Genomic DNA, 19,610 nt, shown 5'->3' with positions numbered 1-19,610 from the left:
TAATAGGGGCAAATTTAACTTACATGTAAACTAGTAATGTACTCTTAGTTTACTGTTTGTACACTTAAAGTATTCTTCAAAATGTATTTTATTTTCACGTTAAGTAAACATTTAGAACAAAAGTAGTTTACACCTATGTTCAATTTTGAAGGTCATGTATACTTTGAACTATACTAAAAGTGAACTTATAAGTGTACTGTTAGTTTACTACTACTAACTTTTATTCCACTTTTTAGCTTTTTAAAATACACTTTACTCTAAGTAAACTACTAGTTCAGTTTATTCCTAAAGCATACTTATAAGTCTTTTAAGTGAACTTGACATAATACTTACAGTTTACTTATATATTACTTTTGCACTGTGAAGTATACTAATAGGTTTAGATGTAGGTCTTTTTAACTGTTCTTTAATTAGATTTACTAATAGACTACACATAAGCAAGAATAACAAGACATACTCAGGATATGTATGTGGTAATGGATTATAATATGAATGAAGCCTGTTACAAAACTATCACACCTTAAAATGTGCCAAAAGTTCAGGTTCTGTGGCACTTGCGTAAGGTATTCCAAATCCAAATCAAATGCCCAGAGCTGCGTGATTAAAACATTCTAACTGGTGATTTTTGGCGAGAATTTTAAGTTATTATGCATTCACACAGGTCTAATATATTCATGTGTACAGCCACACCAGTAATAAAAGCAGTTCGAGTTCATGTCAACTTTGATGCAATTAGTTGTGGAGAGTGTAAAACAGAGAGTATAAAACATTAATAGAGGGTGGCTAATTACTCCAGCAGATCTGAATTTTAGGAACTACTAAGAAACCAGCACCCTGAGATCTAAGTAATCGCGGTGGTTCATAATAGGAGATGAGGTCTCGTAAATACTCAGGAGCGAGCCCGTGTAGGGCTTTATACGTTAACAGGAGAATTTTATAGTCTATGTGGAATTTGACTGGAAGCCAGTGCAGTGCTGATAGGACTGGACTAATATGCTCAAATTTTTGAACTAGCTGAAGTTTATTTAAGTTACTGCAGGAACATCCAGACAGTAGTGCATTACAATAACCTAGCCTTGAGGTAATAAAGGCATGGACTAATTTTTCTGCGTCATGCAGCGTTAGGGCATTTCTTAGCTTGGCAATATTACGGAGGTGTAGAAAAGCTGTTCTAGTAACATTAGATATGTGTTTATCGAATGCTAGTTCTGAATCTATAATAACTCCAAGATTTTAATCTGCTGAACCAGGGGTGGCTGAGAAGTCGGCCAGATTAAGCATTAAGTCTGATCATTTATTTCTAGCAACTTTTGGGCCTAATAGGAGAACTTCTATTTAATAGGAGGAAGTTGTGCGACATCCATGATTTTACATCTTTGACACAATCCTCGATTTTCTTTATTCTCATTCTGTCATCAGGTTGGGCTGATGATTTGTTTTCTAAGAACTTTGCCCAGTGGGAGCATATATAATGTAAATAATAACGGTCCAAAGATAGAGCCTTGTGGAATTCCATATCTTACCATAGTATAATTGGAAGGAATATAATTTTTTCTCTTAAACTGATAACGATCGGTTAAGTATGATTTAAACCATGATAAAGCAGTTCCAGTTACACAGACCATGTTCTCTAATCTTTCTAAAAGGATAGTATGATCTGTTGTATCAAAGGCTGCGCTCAGATCGAGAAGCACCAGAAGGGAAACACAGCCTTGGTTGGTGGCAAGAAGCAGATCATTTGTTATTTTATCTAAAGCTGTCTCAGTGCTGTGATGGGGCCTAAATCCCAATTGGAATTTTTCATAGATCTGGTTTCTTTGTAGATAAGAGCAAAGTTGTTTTCTAATATCTTAGAAATAAACGGTACGTCTTAAATAGGTCTTCTTGATCAGAGGTTTAATTACAGCTGTTTAAAAGGTACATGGCCTAGGGTAAGCGATGAGTTTACTATCATTAACAGTGGTTTAATTATATCTGTATCTATACCTGTTTTAGTCATTTTGTGGGGACTGCATCAAGTGTGCAGGTTGGGCTCTTTAATGATGAGATAATTTTCTCTAGTTCTTGCTGTGGAAGTGGGTTAAAGACTTCCAACCTAACTTAGATAACTTTGTTTTGTTCTATATCAGCTGCACCAGGTAACAGAGAGGATGTGCTATTTATCTGTTGTTTTTTTCCTGAATGTTTTAAATTTTACTATTGAAGAAGTCCATAAAAGCGTTGCTGGTGTAAATGGCTGGAATCGGAGGTTCGGTACCTGCCTCTTTTTTAGTTAATTTGGAAATAACACTAAAGAGACCTCTAGGATCATTTTTATTAATCTCTATCTCAGATAGACCAGATATGCTGAGCGGGCTTTATTAAGTTCTTTTCTATATTTGATAAGACTGTCTTTCCACGCAGAGTGATACACTTCCAGTTTAGTTGATCGATATTCACGCTCTAAATTTCGTACTAACTGCTTTAAGGTACGAGTTTGATCATTGTACCACGGTGCAAGCTTTTTCTGTCTGTCTATTTTGTGTTTAAGTGGTGCTACAACATCTAACCGTGCGTCCACACCGAAAGCGACGCGAGCGACAAAGCAGCCGGAAGTCATTCATTTTCAATGAGAGCGAGCGACACTGGGCGACAGGCAGCGACGCGGCGCGACGCGATGCGAAGCGGGCGGTTTGAGCGACGCGAGAGAGTTGACCAGAACTTAACTTTATGCAAATGAGCAGCGACGCGCGGCGGCGACTACCAATCAGAAACAGATTCTCATATGTCCGGCCTGAAATCGCTGCTCTGATTTTCGGTTCCTACTGAAGATTTATTCCGCCAGCAAAACGGAAAGAACAGAACTGAACTGAGCTGATCTGAGGTAAAATACTCCACTTCACCAGCAGCTACCCCACTATAGTACTATCCTTACAGAATTACCTTATTTAATAGAAAACTATATATGAAACTGAGGAAATTATTTATAAATTAAAAAAACTAAGGGAATATTTTTTTAAATTAACAGAACCTTTTATTGAAACAAAGGGAATTATTTATTAAAGTTAACATAATGATTTATTACAACTGAAGAAAGTAATTAATACATTTAACGTAACAATTTGTTCAAACTGAGGTATGGAATTTGAAACGATTTAGGTAAAATTGAGGGAATTATTCATTACATTTTACAGAAAGATTTATTAAAACTGAGGGAATTATTTATTAAATTAAGAGAAAGACTGTTTATTAAATCAAGAGGATGATTTAATATATTTAAGTAAACATATTAATTACAAGAATTTATTTTAGACATTAAGTTAACAATATTTGAAATTATGGACAAATTAAGAGAATGATTTACTACATTAAGGAAAATAATGTATTATATTTAAGTAAACCCATTTATTGTAATATGAAATAATTATGTTAAATAATTGTACTTAAAAATAGTTATAAAAGTTTTTAATGTTTAGGAATTGTGTAGAGAGGCTGAACCCTTGTTTCTGTATGTGCCGTATTTGGAAAACGCCCACCAGCGACAGCTCGTTCTGAGTGAGACACGCCCACAAGCGACACAGAGCGATTTTATCGCGTTCGGTGTGAACGTACAGTAAGGTGGAGCAAAAGGTATTGTGACGATTGTCACAGGGTGTTTGTGTGGATGTGCTTATAGTGTGTCTGTAGGGGTGGGTTTATGTTAATCGGGGGGCAGCAGGGCATTGTGGTGGTGTATTTTGGGTGGTTTAGGGGGGCCTGCCATGGCTGTGTAGGTTAGCCAGCCTGGCCACCTGGGGGGATTTTTGGCTGTGGTGGAGATTGGGTGTTACTCTCCAAACCATTTTAAGAACTGTAAGCGAGCAGTACCCTGTTAATAAAGAGCTTCTTGGTACGAGCATGCTTCCTCATCTCTGTGCCAGTCGTTACAGTATTTTCAAAACCTTCGGTTAGTTTGTCTAGTTCTACTGAGTCTACAGGAGAGTACGTTATAGTTGATAAATCGGGAAGCTTATCAGTAAATTGTTGGGCTGTAAAAGGCATGATTGAACATTTCATTGAGTAGCTAGGAGATGTACGTATATTATGACTGAGATGTAATTTAAATGAAATAAGATAATGATCTAAATTGCTGAAGTTTGAGAACGAATATTCAGGTTATCTATGCTAACACCCAGGGTCAAAACTAAATCCAGAGTATGATTACAGTAATGAGTAGGTCCTGTTATTTTCTGAACAGTACCGACTAAGTCTAAAAACGATGTGAATGCCTTTTTTAGTGTATCATCCAATTTTTCAATGTCTCCTACTGTAATCACTTTATCACTACATACTGCTAAGTCTGCGACAAAAGTCTTTAATTTTAATAAAATTCTATGTAACACTTTATAATACTGTTCCATAGTTAATAGGTAACTAAGCAGGAACTAATTAATAGTGCTGCATTAACACCTAAATATTTTCTATTAACTACCAGGGAGTACTGAATAATTACTCAGTAGATAGTACTGAACTAATGATTATAGTAGTTCACAATTAACTCCACAGGAGACTTATCTCCTGAAGAACCATTTACTAATTATGTCTCCTTTATAATAACTATTCATTAACTACTGCTCAAATCAACATTAACTACTGAAAACCCTTACATGCCACCTGGGGAACTATAGATCTAAATCAGTCTACACAAACAATTATTCGATCAGTGGTGATATTAAAGGCATATTTGAAGCCATTGACACCATTTGTAGTAGTAACATTAATTACCTTATTATCTTCCAAATATTAGCAACATATTGTAAAATACTACAGTGTATAGTAGTCTGCTTAACCCATATTTTTGAAAGAAAAGAAACTTTGTAACGTAATATTATTACATAGGAGACATAAATTATGTTCTCCAGAAGGCATCTAAGACTTTCTAAGACTGACTATACTCAATTTTGTTTTAATGATCACTGCTTCAATATTGAGAACCAACCTTATAAACGTTCATCTTCAGCCTTGCAGTCTCACATAGACTTTAAGTGCGCATTATTAGGATATAACCGCTAGCCTCTTTTAGTGTGTTTATTTGCTGCTGCAGGTTATTCTATCAGTGGTGATATTAAAGTCAGTGACACCACTTATCATATGTTAACCTTACTTACCTTAGTATGCTCAATATCTTCCAAATGTTAGACACACTGAAATGTGCAGTAGTTTGCTAACCCCAAGTTCTGTCAGTGTGTTACAGGTGTTTATTCTAAAACTGTGCTCCACTTCAGTCCTGCTGGAGATGTGCTCAGTAGAAGTGATGGCTCACATACTTACTGTAGGTTGTGTTCTACATCCTTATTCTGGGGGGAATCATGTTTAAATGAATAAATATTTGTGTAGATAGCAGACTAGGCGTCCCTGTGTTCTTCATAGATCCTTAATTAGGTGTCCCTGTCTTCTTTTTTTCAGGAGTTACCAGCAGCACATGGTAACCCATTACTGGGGTTGATGAGTTATTGTGTTCTTCTTTAGAAGTTATTGCAGATCATATCACAGTATTATAAAGTGAGAAACATGGTAACTAATTACTAATTACTGGAGAGTTACTGCAGATCAAAACACAGTATTACAAAGGGAAATATACATTAATAATAATAATAATAATAATAATAATAATAATAATAATAATAATAATAATAATAATAATAATAATAACATATTTAACCTAGCTAACTAACACACACACATTTAACCTAGCTAACTTACACACATTTAACCTAGCTAAATAACACACATTTAACCTAGCTAACTATCACACATTTAACCTAGCTAACACATATTTAACCTAGCTAAAACACATTGAACCTAGCTAACACACATTTAACCTAGATAACACACATTTAACCTAGCTAACTAACACACATTTAACCTAGATAACACACTTTTAACCTAGATAACACACATTTAACCTAGATAACACACTTTTAACCTAGATAACACACATTTAACCTAGCTAACTAACACATATTTAACCTAGATAACACACATTTAACCTAGCTAACTAACACACATTTAACCTAGATAACACACATTTAACCTAGCTAACACACTTTTAACCTAGATAACACACATTTAACCTAGTTAACACACATTTAACCTAGATAACACACATTTAATCTAGATAACACACATTTAACCTAGCTAACACACTTTTAACCTAGATAACACACATTTAACCTAGTTAACACACATTTAACCTAGATAACACACATTTAACCTAGATAACACACATTTAATCTAGATAACACACATTTAACCTAGTTAACACACATTTAACCTAGCTAACTAACACACACATAACCCAGCTAACACACAATTAACCTAGATAACACACATTTAACCTAGATAACACACATTTAATCTAGATAACACACATTTAACCTAGTTAACACACATTTAACCTAGCTAACTAACACACACATAACCCAGCTAACACACAATTAACCTAGATAACACACATTTAACCTAGCTAACACACATTTAACCTAGATAACACACATTTAACCGTGCTAACTTACACACATTTAACCTAGATAACACACATTTAACCTAGCTAACTAACACATATTTAACCTAGATAACACACATTTAACCTAGTTAACACACATTTAACCTAGATAACACACATTTAACCTAGATAACACACATTTAATCTAGATAACACACATTTAACCTAGTTAACACACATTTAACCTAGATAACACACATTTAATCTAGATAACACATATTTAACCTAGATAACACACATTTAACCTAGTTAACACACATTTAACCTAGATAACACACATTTAATCTAGATAACACACATTTAACCTAGATAACTAACACATTTAACCTAGATAACACACATTTAACCTAGCTAATACACATTTAACCTACCTAACACTCATTTAACCTAGCTAACACACATTTAACCTAGCTAACTAACACATATTTAACCTAGATAACACACATTTAACCTAGTTAACACACATTTAACCTAGATAACACACATTTAACCTAGATAACACACATTTAACCTAGCTAACACACTTTTAACCTAGATAACACACATTTAACCTAGCTAACTAACACATATTTAACCTAGATAACACACATTTAACCTAGTTAACACACATTTAACCTAGATAACACACATTTAACCTAGATAACACACATTTAATCTAGATAACACACATTTAACCTAGTTAACACACATTTAACCTAGATAACACACATTTAATCTAGATAACACATATTTAACCTAGATAACACACATTTAACCTAGTTAACACACATTTAACCTAGATAACACACATTTAATCTAGATAACACACATTTAACCTAGATAACTAACACATTTAACCTAGATAACACACATTTAACCTAGCTAATACACATTTAACCTACCTAACACTCATTTAACCTAGCTAACACACATTTAACCTAGCTAACTAACACATATTTAACCTAGATAACACACTTTTAACCTAGATAACACACATTTAACCTAGCTAACTAACACATATTTAACCTAGATAACACACATTTAACCTAGTTAACACACATTTAACCTAGATAACACACATTTAACCTAGATAACACACATTTAACCTAGCTAACTAACACATTTAACCTAGATAACACACATTTAACCTAGCTAATACACATTTAACCTAGCTAACACTCATTTAACCTAGCTAACACACATTTAACCTAGCTAACTAACACACACATAACCCAGCTAACACACAATTAACCTAGATAACACACATTTAACCTAGCTAACACACATTTAACCTAGCTAACACACATTTAACCTAGCTAACTAACACACATTTAACCTAGATAACACACATTTAACCTAGCTAACACACATTTAACCTAGATAACACATTTAACCTAGCTAACTAACACATATTTAACCTAGATAACACACATTTAACCTAGCTAACACACATTTAACCTAGCTAACTAACACATTTAACCTAGATAACACACATTTAACCTAGCTAACACACATTTAACCTAGCTAACACACATTTAACCTAGCTAACTAACACACACATAACCCAGCTAACACACAATTAACCTAGATAACACACATTTAACCTAGATAACACACATTTAACCTAGCTAACTAACACATATTTAACCTATATAATATACATTTAACCTAGCTGACACACATTTAACCTAGCTAACTAACACACACATAACCCAGCTAACACACAATTAACCTAGATAACACACATTTAACCTAGCTAATACACATTTAACCTAGATAACACACATTTAACCTAGCTAACTAACACATATTTAACCTAGATAATATACATTTAACCTAGGTAACACACATTTAACCTATATAACACACATTTAACCTAGCTAACTAACACATATTTAACCTAGATAACACACATTTAACCTAGCTAACACATATTTAACCTAGATAACACACATTTAACCTAGCTAACATACATTTAACCTAGCTAATACACATTTAACCTAGCTAACACACATTTAACCTAGCTAACACACATTTAACCTAGCTAATACACATTTAACCTAGCTAACTAACACACATTTTACCTAGATAATACACATTTAACCCACATAATAACAAACATTTAACCTAGCTAACACACATTTAACCTAGCTAACTAACACACATTTAACCGTGCTAACTTACACACATTTAACCTAGCTAACACACATTTAACCTAGCTAACACACATTTAACCTAGCTAAAACACATTTAACCTAGCTAACACACATTTATCCTAGCTAACACACATTTAACCTAGATAACACATTTAACCTAGCTAACTAACACACATTTAACCTAGCTAACACACATTTAACCTAGCTTACACACATTTAACCTAGATAACACACATTTAACCTAGCTAATACACATTTAACCTAGCTAACACACATTTAACCTAGCTAACACACATTTAATCTAGCTAACTAACACACACACAACCCAGCTAACACACAATTAACCTAGATAACACACATTTAACCTATATAACACACATTTAACCTAGCTAACTAACACACAATTAACCTAGATAACACACATTTAACCTAGCTAACACACATTTAACCTAGATAACACACATTTAACCTAGCTAACTAACACATATTTAACCTAGATAATATACATTTAACCTAGCTAACACACATTTAACCTAGCTAATTAACACCTATTTAACCTAGATAACACACATTTAACCTAGCTAACACATATTTAACCTAGATATCACACATTTAACCTAGCTAACATACATTTAACCTAGCTAACACACATTTAACCTAGCTAACACACATTTAACCTAGCTAACTAACACATTTAACCTAGCTAACACATATTTAACCTAGCTAATACACATTTAACCTAGCTAACACACATTTAACCTAGATAATACACATTTATCCCAGATAATAACACACATTTAACCTAGCTAACACACATTTAACCTAGCTAACTAACACACATTTAACCGTGCTAACTTACACACATTTAACCTAGCTAACACTAGGGCTGTCCCTAACGATTATTTTTTAAACGATTATTCTAACGATTATTTTTTTCGATTAGTCGACTAATCTATTTATTGAGAAACATATTTAAATAATTATTATTTTACGTTTTAAAGCAAACGATAAATTACTATATTTATATATAATAACAACAACAACAACAACAACACAAGCCTACTAAACCAAACCCCACACTTATAATCACTTACATGTACAACACGTTTAGATCTATAACGCTAAAAATGGATAAGCTCCCATACACCACAACCGTGTGTTGCACTGTTTTCTGTGACTGCTAGATTTTGTGACCACGGGCAAGTAGTTCTCAGCAGACCGGTGCACTGGCCGATTCGAAACGTGTTCGTTTCTAATGTTTACCCCGACTGGCCAAAACGGTTCAGTTTAGGGCTGAGGGTAAGGTGTAGGTATAGAAAGCTTCCGTTTTGCCAATGAACGCTCATAACCGTGAGCACTGGTCACAAAATTCCGACGGTGACAGAAAACGGTGTAACACCGCAGCGCCGACGGCGCTAGCTAAAATAACTTAAGGCAGCTAGCTTAGCTAAACACCTGAACTTATGAATAATGCTACTGTTTCTGGAAACTGCGAAATGCCATGCACAAATATAAACCAAAACTGTATAATTTCTGCCTGTGGCAGGTTTAAAACCTTTGGTAGACAGCCTTAAGTCTTTTTAAGGACACCCGCGGAGACCCTGATGTACAGTTGTGGTCAAAAGTTTACATACACTTGTAAAAAAACATAATGTTATGGCTGTCTTGAGTTTTCAATAAGTTCTACAACTCTTATTTTTCTGTGATAGAGTGATCGGAACACATACATGTTTGTCACAAAAAACAGTCATAAAATTTGGTTCTTTCATAAATTTATTATGGGTCTGCTGAAAATGTCACCAAATCTGCTGGGTCAAAAATATACATACAGCAACATTAGTATTTGGTTACATGTCCCTTGGCCATTTTCACGGCAACTAGGCGCTTTTGGTAGCCATCCACAAGCTCCTGGCAAGCTTCAGGTCGAATGTTTGACCACTCTTCTTGACAGAATTGGTGCAGTTCAGCTAAATGTGATGGTTTTCTTGCATGAACCCGTTTCTTTAGCACTGTCCACATGTTCTCAATGGGGTTTAAGTCAGGACTTTGGGAAGGCCATTCTAAAACCTTAATTCTAGCCTGGTTTAGCCATTCCTTTACCACTTTTGATGTGTGTTTTGGGTCATTGTCTTGTTGGAACACCCAACTGCGCCCAAGACCCAACCTTCGGGCTGATGGTTTTAAGTTTTCCTGCAGAATTTGGAGGTAATCCTCCTTCTTCATTATCCCATTTACTTTCTGCAAAGAACCAGTTCCACTGGCAGCAAAACATCCCCAGAGCATAATACTACCACCACCATGCTTGACAGTAGGCATGGTGTTCCTGGGATTAAAGGCCTCACCTTTTCTCCTCCAAACATATTGCTGGGTGTTGTGGCCAAACAGCTCAATTTTTGTTTCGTCTGACCAGAGAACTTTCCTCCAGAAGGTTTTATCTTTGTCCATGTGATCAGCAGCAAACTTCAGCCGAGTCTTAAGGTGCCTTTTCTGGAGCAAGGGCTTCTTTCTTGCACGGCAGCCTCTCAGTCCATGGCGATGTAAAACACGCTTGACTGTGGAGACTGACACCTGTGTTCCATCAGCTTCCAAATCCTTGCAGACCTGCTTCTTGGTGATTCTTGGTTGACTCTTGACCATCCTGACCAATCTCCTCTCGGCAGCATGTGATAGCTTGCGTTTTCTTCCTGATCGTGGCAGTGACACAACTGTTCCATGCACTTTATACTTGCGTATAATTGTCTGCACAGTTGCTCTTGGGACCTGTAGCTGCTTTGAAATGGCTCCAAGTGACTTCCCTGACTTGTTCAAGTCAATAATTCGCTTTTTCAGATCCACACTGAGTTCCTTTGACTTTCCCATTGTAGCTTTTGTAGCTGAGTCTAATCACTGGGTCAAATGAGCCCTATTTAAATGGGCTCATGAGAAGTCAACAGCTGTAGTCAATCAGAATCACTTACAAGAAGTGAAGAGGCCATGACATGAAGCTAATTTGATTGACACAACTCGCTACATCACCAAAATTGACAAATTTTGTTGCTGTATGTATATTTTTGACCCAGCAGATTTGGTGACATTTTCAGCAGACCCATAATAAATTTATGAAAGAACCAAATTTTATGACTGTTTTTTGTGACAAACATGTATGTGTTCCGATCACTCTATCACAGAAAAATAAGAGTTGTAGAACTTATTGAAAACTCAAGACAGCCATAACATTATGTTTTTTTACAAGTGTATGTAAACTTTTGACCACAACTGTAAACGGTAACTTACTGTGTGACCCTGTTGACATAGTGCTCCTGGATGTTTGCGCTTCAAGTGCTCCTTTTGCACATATGGCAGAGGACCACATTGTTGCCCTTTTGCGTGAAATGCTCCCAAACTTTAGATGCTCGCTGGCGTTTTTTTTGTAGCTGGAGATTGCTCTCCGGAGTCCATGCTCTCTAGAGCTTAGATTCTCTGCCCGAACCAGACATGACCCGGGCTCCAGAAAATAGTCCGAGATGTAGGCGTCTGTTTTTTAATTATATTTTTATTTAAAAAAAAAAACGAAAATAATGAAAACTGAAAGTGAAACTAAACTAATTTATTTATAAGCGCTGTTTTCACTACCGCAGTTCTACAGCGGGGGTGTTGTGCCGATTCTGTCCGCGAAGCGGGAGTCGGATTCAGCAGGGAGTCGGATTCGGCACAAGCGCGGCGGCACCCCGCGGTCCGCGGTGTCAGTTGTAAGCGCTCGCGCTAGCCGCAAAATACGGCAGAAAACACTGAGGGAGCTGTAGAATTATGTGTGGGACTAGAATATGAACACGAGGAGATAAAAGAAAACCTTCACCTGTGAGTAGCTCTCACCAGAACACGCAAATCTCTCTCTCTCTGTTTGTGTGTGTGTGTCTCTCTCTCTCTCTCTTGCACGTGAACTCCTCCGCGTTTGACTTGCAGAACTGTGTTTAGCTGTTCTTCAAAATCATTTTAATTAAATAATAGTTCTATGCTTCTATGTTACCGTGTTAATTAACATAATTCTGATCATATTTCGCTCATTCAAACAGCCCGAAAACAGCCAGTTTATGGTTCAGGTCGGGTCGGGCTAGAGCAGAACGTGCACGGGCTCGGGCTGGGTCGGTTCGGAATTTTTGGGCCCGATCTAACCTCTAATGCTCTCCACAGGCGCCGCCATGTTTACGACGCGCCGACGCACGTTATGCAAATCGATGTATTTTCGTAATCGATGACGTCGATTATGTCGACGCGTCGCCCCAGCCCTAGCTAACACACATTTAACCTAGCTAAAACACATTTAACCTAGCTAACACACATTTAACCTAGCTAACACACATTTAACCTAGCTAACTAACACACATTTAACCTAGCTAACTAACACATATTTAACCTAGATAACACACATTTAACCTAGCTAACACACATTTAACCTAGATAACACACATTTAACCTAGATAACACACATTTAACCTAGATAACACACATTTAACCTAGCTAACTAACACATATTTAACCTAGATAACACACATTTAACCTAGCTAACTAACACATTTAACCTAGATAACACACATTTAACCTAGCTAATACACATTTAACCTAGCTAACACACATTTAACCTAGCTAACTAACACACACATAACCCAGCTAACACACAATTAACCTAGATAACACACATTTAACCTAGCTAACACACATTTAACCTAGATAACACACATTTAACCTAGCTAACTAACACATTTAACCTAGATAACACACATTTAACCTAGCTAATACACATTTAACCTAGCTAACTAACACACACATAACCCAGCTAACACACAATTAACGTAGATAACACACATTTAACCTAGCTAACACACATTTAACCTAGCTAACTAACACACACATAACCCAGCTAACACACAATTAACGTAGATAACACACATTTAACCTAGCTAACACACATTTAACCTAGATAACACACATTTAACCTAGCTAACTAACACATTTTAACCTATATAATATACATTTAACCTAGCTAACATACATTTAACCTAGATAAAACACATTTAACCTAGCTAACACACATTTAACCTAGACAACTAACACACACATAACCCAGCTAACACACAATTAAGCTAGATAACACACATTTAACCTAGCTTACACACATTTAACCTAGATAACACACATTTAACCTAGCTAACTAACACATTTAACCTAGATAATATACATTTAACCTAGCTAACATACATTTAACCTAGATAAAACACATTTAACCTAGCTAACACACATTTAACCTATATAACACACATTTAACCTAGCTAACTAACACATATTTAACCTAGATAACATACATTTAACCTAGCTAACACATATTTAACCTAGATAACACATTTAACCTAGCTAACATACATTTAACCTAGCTAATACACATTTAACCTAGCTAACACACATTTAACCTAGCTAACACACATTTAACCTAGCTAACACACATTTAACCTAGCTAACTAACACATTTAACCTAGCTAACACATATTTAACCTAGATAATACACATTTAACCCAGATAATAACACACATTTAACCTAGCTAACTAACACACATTTAACCATGCTAACTTACACACATTTAACCTAGCTAACACACATTTAACCTAGCTAACTAACACACACATAACCCAGCTAACACACAATTAACCTAGATAACACACATTTAACCTAGCTAACACACATTTAACCTAGATAACACACATTTAACCTAGCTAACTAACACATATTTAACCTATATAATATACATTTAACCTAGCTAACACACATTTAACCTAGCTAACTAACACACACATAACCCAGCTAACACACAATTAACCTAGATAACACACATTTAACCTAGCTAATACACATTTAACCTAGATAACACACATTTAACCTAGCTAACTAACACATATTTAACCTAGATAATATACATTTAACCTAGGTAACACACATTTAACCTATATAACACACATTTAACCTAGCTAACTAACACATATTTAACCTAGATAACACACATTTAACCTAGCTAACACATATTTAACCTAGATAACACACATTTAACCTAGCTAACATACATTTAACCTAGCTAATACACATTTAACCTAGCTAACACACATTTAACCTAGCTAACTAACACATTTAACCTAGCTAACACATATTTAACCTAGCTAATACACATTTAACCTAGCTAACTAACACACATTTTACCTAGATAATACACATTTAACCCACATAATAACAAACATTTAACCTAGCTAACACACATTTAACCTAGCTAACACACATTTAACCTAGCTAACTAACACACATTTTACCTAGATAATACACATTTAACCCACATAATAACAAACATTTAACCTAGCTAACACACATTTAACCTAGCTAACTAACACACATTTAACCGTGCTAACTTACACATTTAACCTAGCTAACACATATTTAACCTAGCTAATACACATTTAACCTAGCTAACTAACACACATTTTACCTAGATAATACACATTTAACCCACATAATAACAAACATTTAACCTAGCTAACACACATTTAACCTAGCTAATACACATTTAACCTAGCTAACTAACACACATTTTACCTAGATAATACACATTTAACCCACATAATAACAAACATTTAACCTAGCTAACACACATTTAACCTAGCTAACTAACACACATTTAACCGTGCTAACTTACACACATTTAACCTAGCTAACACACATTTAACCTAGCTAACACACATTTAACCTAGCTAAAACACATTTAACCTAGCTAACACACATTTAATCTAGCTAACTAACACACACACAACCCAGCTAACACACAATTAACCTAGATAACACACATTTAACCTATATAACACACATTTAACCTAGCTAACTAACACACAATTAACCTAGATAACACACATTTAACCTAGCTAACACACATTTAACCTAGATAACACACATTTAACCTAGCTAACTAACACATATTTAACCTAGATAATATACATTTAACCTAGCTAACACACATTTAACCTAGCTAATTAACACCTATTTAACCTAGATAACACACATTTAACCTAGCTAACACATATTTAACCTAGATATCACACATTTAACCTAGCTAACATACATTTAACCTAGCTAACACACATTTAACCTAGCTAACACACGTTTAACCTAGCTAACTAACACATTTAACCTAGCTAACACATATTTAACCTAGCTAATACACATTTAACCTAGCTAACACACATTTAACCTAGATAATACACATTTATCCCAGATAATAACACACATTTAACCTAGCTAACACACATTTAACCTAGCTAACTAACACACATTTAACCGTGCTAACTTACACACATTTAACCTAGCTAACACTAGGGCTGTCCCTAACGATTATTTTTTAAACGATTATTCTAACGATTATTTTTTTCGATTAGTCGACTAATCTATTTATTGAGAAACATATTTAAATAATTATTATTTTACGTTTTAAAGCAAACGATAAATTACTATATTTATATATAATAACAACAACAACAACAACAACACAAGCCTACTAAACCAAACCCCACACTTATAATCACTTACATGTACAACACGTTTAGATCTATAACGCTAAAAATGGATAAGCTCCCATACACCACAACCGTGTGTTGCACTGTTTTCTGTGACCGCTAGATTTTGTGACCACGGGCAAGTAGTTCTCAGCAGACCGGTGCACTGGCCGATTCGAAACGTGTTCGTTTCTAATGTTTACCCCGACTGGCCAAAACGGTTCAGTTTAGGGCTGAGGGTAAGGTGTAGGTATAGAAAGCTTCCGTTTTGCCAATGAACGCTCATAACCGTGAGCACTGGTCACAAAATTCCGACGGTGACAGAAAACGGTGTAACACCGCAGCGCCGACGGCGCTAGCTAAAATAACTTAAGGCAGCTAGCTTAGCTAAACACCTGAACTTATGAATAATGCTACTGTTTCTGGAAACTGCGAAATGCCATGCACAAATATAAACCAAAACTGTATAATTTCTGCCTGTGGCAGGTTTAAAACCTTTGGTAGACAGCCTTAAGTCTTTTTAAGGACACCCGCGGAGACCCTGATGTAAACGGTAACTTACTGTGTGACCCTGTTGACATAGTGCTCCTGGATGTTTGCGCTTCAAGTGCTCCTTTTGCACATATGGCAGAGGACCACATTGTTGCCCTTTTGCGTGAAATGCTCCCAAACTTTAGATGCTCGCTGGCGTTTTTTTTGTAGCTGGAGATTGCTCTCCGGAGTCCATGCTCTCTAGAGCTTAGATTCTCTGCCCGAACCAGACATGACCCGGGCTCCAGAAAATAGTCCGAGATGTAGGCGTCTGTTTTTTAATTATATTTTTATAAAAAAAAAAAACGAAAATAATGAAAACTGAAAGTGAAACTAAACTAATTTATTTATAAGCCTGTTTTCACTACCGCAGTTCTACAGCGGGGGTGTTGTGCCGATTCTGTCCGCGAAGCGGGAGTCGGATTCAGCAGGGAGTCGGATTCGGCACAAGCGCGGCGCCACCCCGCGGTCCGCGGTGTCAGTTGTAAGCGCTCGCGCTAGCCGCAAAATACGGCAGAAAACACTGAGGGAGCTGTAGAATTATGTGTGGGACTAGAATATGAACACGAGGAGATAAAAGAGAACCTTTACCTGTGAGTAGCTCTCACCAGAACACGCAAATCTCTCTCTCTCTGTTTGTGTGTGTTTGTCTCTCTCTCTCTCTCTTGCACGTGAACTCCTCCGCGTTTGACTTGCAGAACTGTGTTTAGCTGTTCTTCAAAATCATTTTAATTAAATAATAGTTCTATGCTTCTATGTTACCGTGTTAATTAACATAATTCTGATCATATTTCGCTCATTCAAACAGCCCGAAAACAGCCAGTTTATGGTTCAGGTCGGGTCGGGCTAGAGCAGAACGTGCACGGGCTCGGGCTGGGTCGGTTCGGAATTTTTGGGCCCGATCTAACCTCTAATGCTCTCCACAGGCGCCGCCATGTTTACGACGCGCCGACGCACGTTATGCAAATCGATGTATTTTCGTAATCGATGACGTCGATTATGTCGACGCGTCGCCCCAGCCCTAGCTAACACACATTTAACCTAGCTAAAACACATTTAACCTAGCTAACACACATTTAACCTAGCTAACTAACACACATTTAACCTAGCTAACTAACACATATTTAACCTAGATAACACACATTTAACCTAGCTAACACACATTTAACCTAGATAACACACATTTAACCTAGATAACACACATTTAACCTAGCTAACTAACACATTTAACCTAGATAACACACATTTAACCTAGCTAACTAACACATATTTAACCTAGATAACACACATTTAACCTAGCTAACTAACACATTTAACCTAGATAACACACATTTAACCTAGCTAATACACATTTAACCTAGCTAACACACATTTAACCTAGCTAACTAACACACACATAACCCAGCTAACACACAATTAACCTAGATAACACACATTTAACCTAGCTAACACACATTTAACCTAGATAACACACATTTAACCTAGCTAACTAACACATTTTAACCTATATAATATACATTTAACCTAGCTAACATACATTTAACCTAGATAAAACACATTTAACCTAGCTAACACACATTTAACCTAGACAACACACATTTAACCTAGCTAACTAACACATATTTAACCTAGCTAACACACATTTAACCTAGCTAACTAACACACACATAACCCAGCTAACACACAATTAAGCTAGATAACACACATTTAATCTAGCTAACACACATTTAACCTAGATAACACACATTTAACCTAGCTAACTAACACATTTAACCTAGATAATATACATTTAACCTAGCTAACATACATTTAACCTAGATAAAACACATTTAACCTAGCTAACACACATTTAACCTATATAACACACATTTAACCTAGCTAACTAACACATATTTAACCTAGATAACACACATTTAACCTAGCTAACACATATTTAACCTAGATAACACACATTTAACCTAGCTAACATACATTTAACCTAGCTAATACACATTTAACCTAGCTAACACACATTTAACCTAGCTAACACACATTTAACCTAGCTAACTAACACATTTAACCTAGCTAACACATATTTAACCTAGCTAATACACATTTAACCTAGCTAACTAACACACATTTAACCTAGATAATACACATTTAACCCAGATAATAACACACATTTAACCTAGCTAACTAACACACATTTAACCATGCTAACTTACACACATTTAACCTAGCTAACACACATTTAACCTAGCTAACTAACACACATTTAACCTAGATAACACACATTTAACCTAGATAACACACATTTAACCTAGATAACACACATTTAACCTAGATAACTAACACACACATAACCCATCTAACACACAATTAACCTAGATAAAACACATTTAACCTAGCTAACACACATTTAACCTAGATAACACACATTTAACCTAGCTAACTAACACATATTTAACCTATATAATATACATTTAACCTAGCTAACACACAATTAACCTAGATAACACACATTTAACCTAGCTAACACACATTTAACCTAGCTAACTAACACATATTTAACCTATATAATATACATTTAACCTAGCTAACATACATTTAACCTAGATAACACACATTGAACCTAGATTACACACATTTAACCTAGCTAACATACCTTTAACCTAGCTAACACACATTTAACGTTAACCTAGCTAACTAACACACACATAACCCAGCTAACACACAATTAACCTAGATAACACACATTTAACCTAGCTAACACACATTTAACCTAGATAACACACCTTTAACCTAGCTAACTAACACATATTTAACCTATATAATATACATTTAACCTAGCTAACAAACACACACACATAACCTAGCTAACT

General features: G+C 35.6%; 1 protein-coding gene and 1 long non-coding RNA gene across 6 annotated transcripts in view; one reads left to right on the top strand and one right to left on the bottom strand.

The window, feature by feature from the left end:
* The window catches only part of LOC103047836 (solute carrier family 6 member 18), an 84,194-nt gene that overhangs the window by 49,422 nt on the left and 15,162 nt on the right, over nt 1-19,610 (top strand). The window lies entirely within an intron of this gene.
* LOC125802446 (uncharacterized) lies at nt 3,566-19,276 on the bottom strand. Of its 5 annotated transcripts, XR_007439580.1 has the most exons (7): nt 18,965-19,276; nt 18,874-18,916; nt 15,312-15,399; nt 14,185-14,227; nt 7,941-7,982; nt 7,795-7,838; nt 3,566-5,756 (listed from the first exon to the last, which is right to left on the bottom strand). It is a non-coding gene; the product is annotated as an uncharacterized LOC125802446 (long non-coding RNA). The 5 variants fall into 5 exon arrangements; XR_007439578.1 differs by having other exon boundaries at nt 18,874-19,274; XR_007439581.1 differs by lacking the exons at nt 3,566-5,756; nt 7,795-7,838; nt 7,941-7,982 and adding exons at nt 8,684-8,859; nt 13,839-13,860 and having other exon boundaries at nt 18,874-19,271.

Source organism: Astyanax mexicanus, chromosome 6 (genome assembly GCF_023375975.1).
Source record: "Astyanax mexicanus isolate ESR-SI-001 chromosome 6, AstMex3_surface, whole genome shotgun sequence".
NCBI classification, from domain to species: Eukaryota; Metazoa; Chordata; class Actinopteri; order Characiformes; family Acestrorhamphidae; genus Astyanax; species Astyanax mexicanus.
This window is presented reverse-complemented; position numbering and strand designations above follow the sequence as displayed.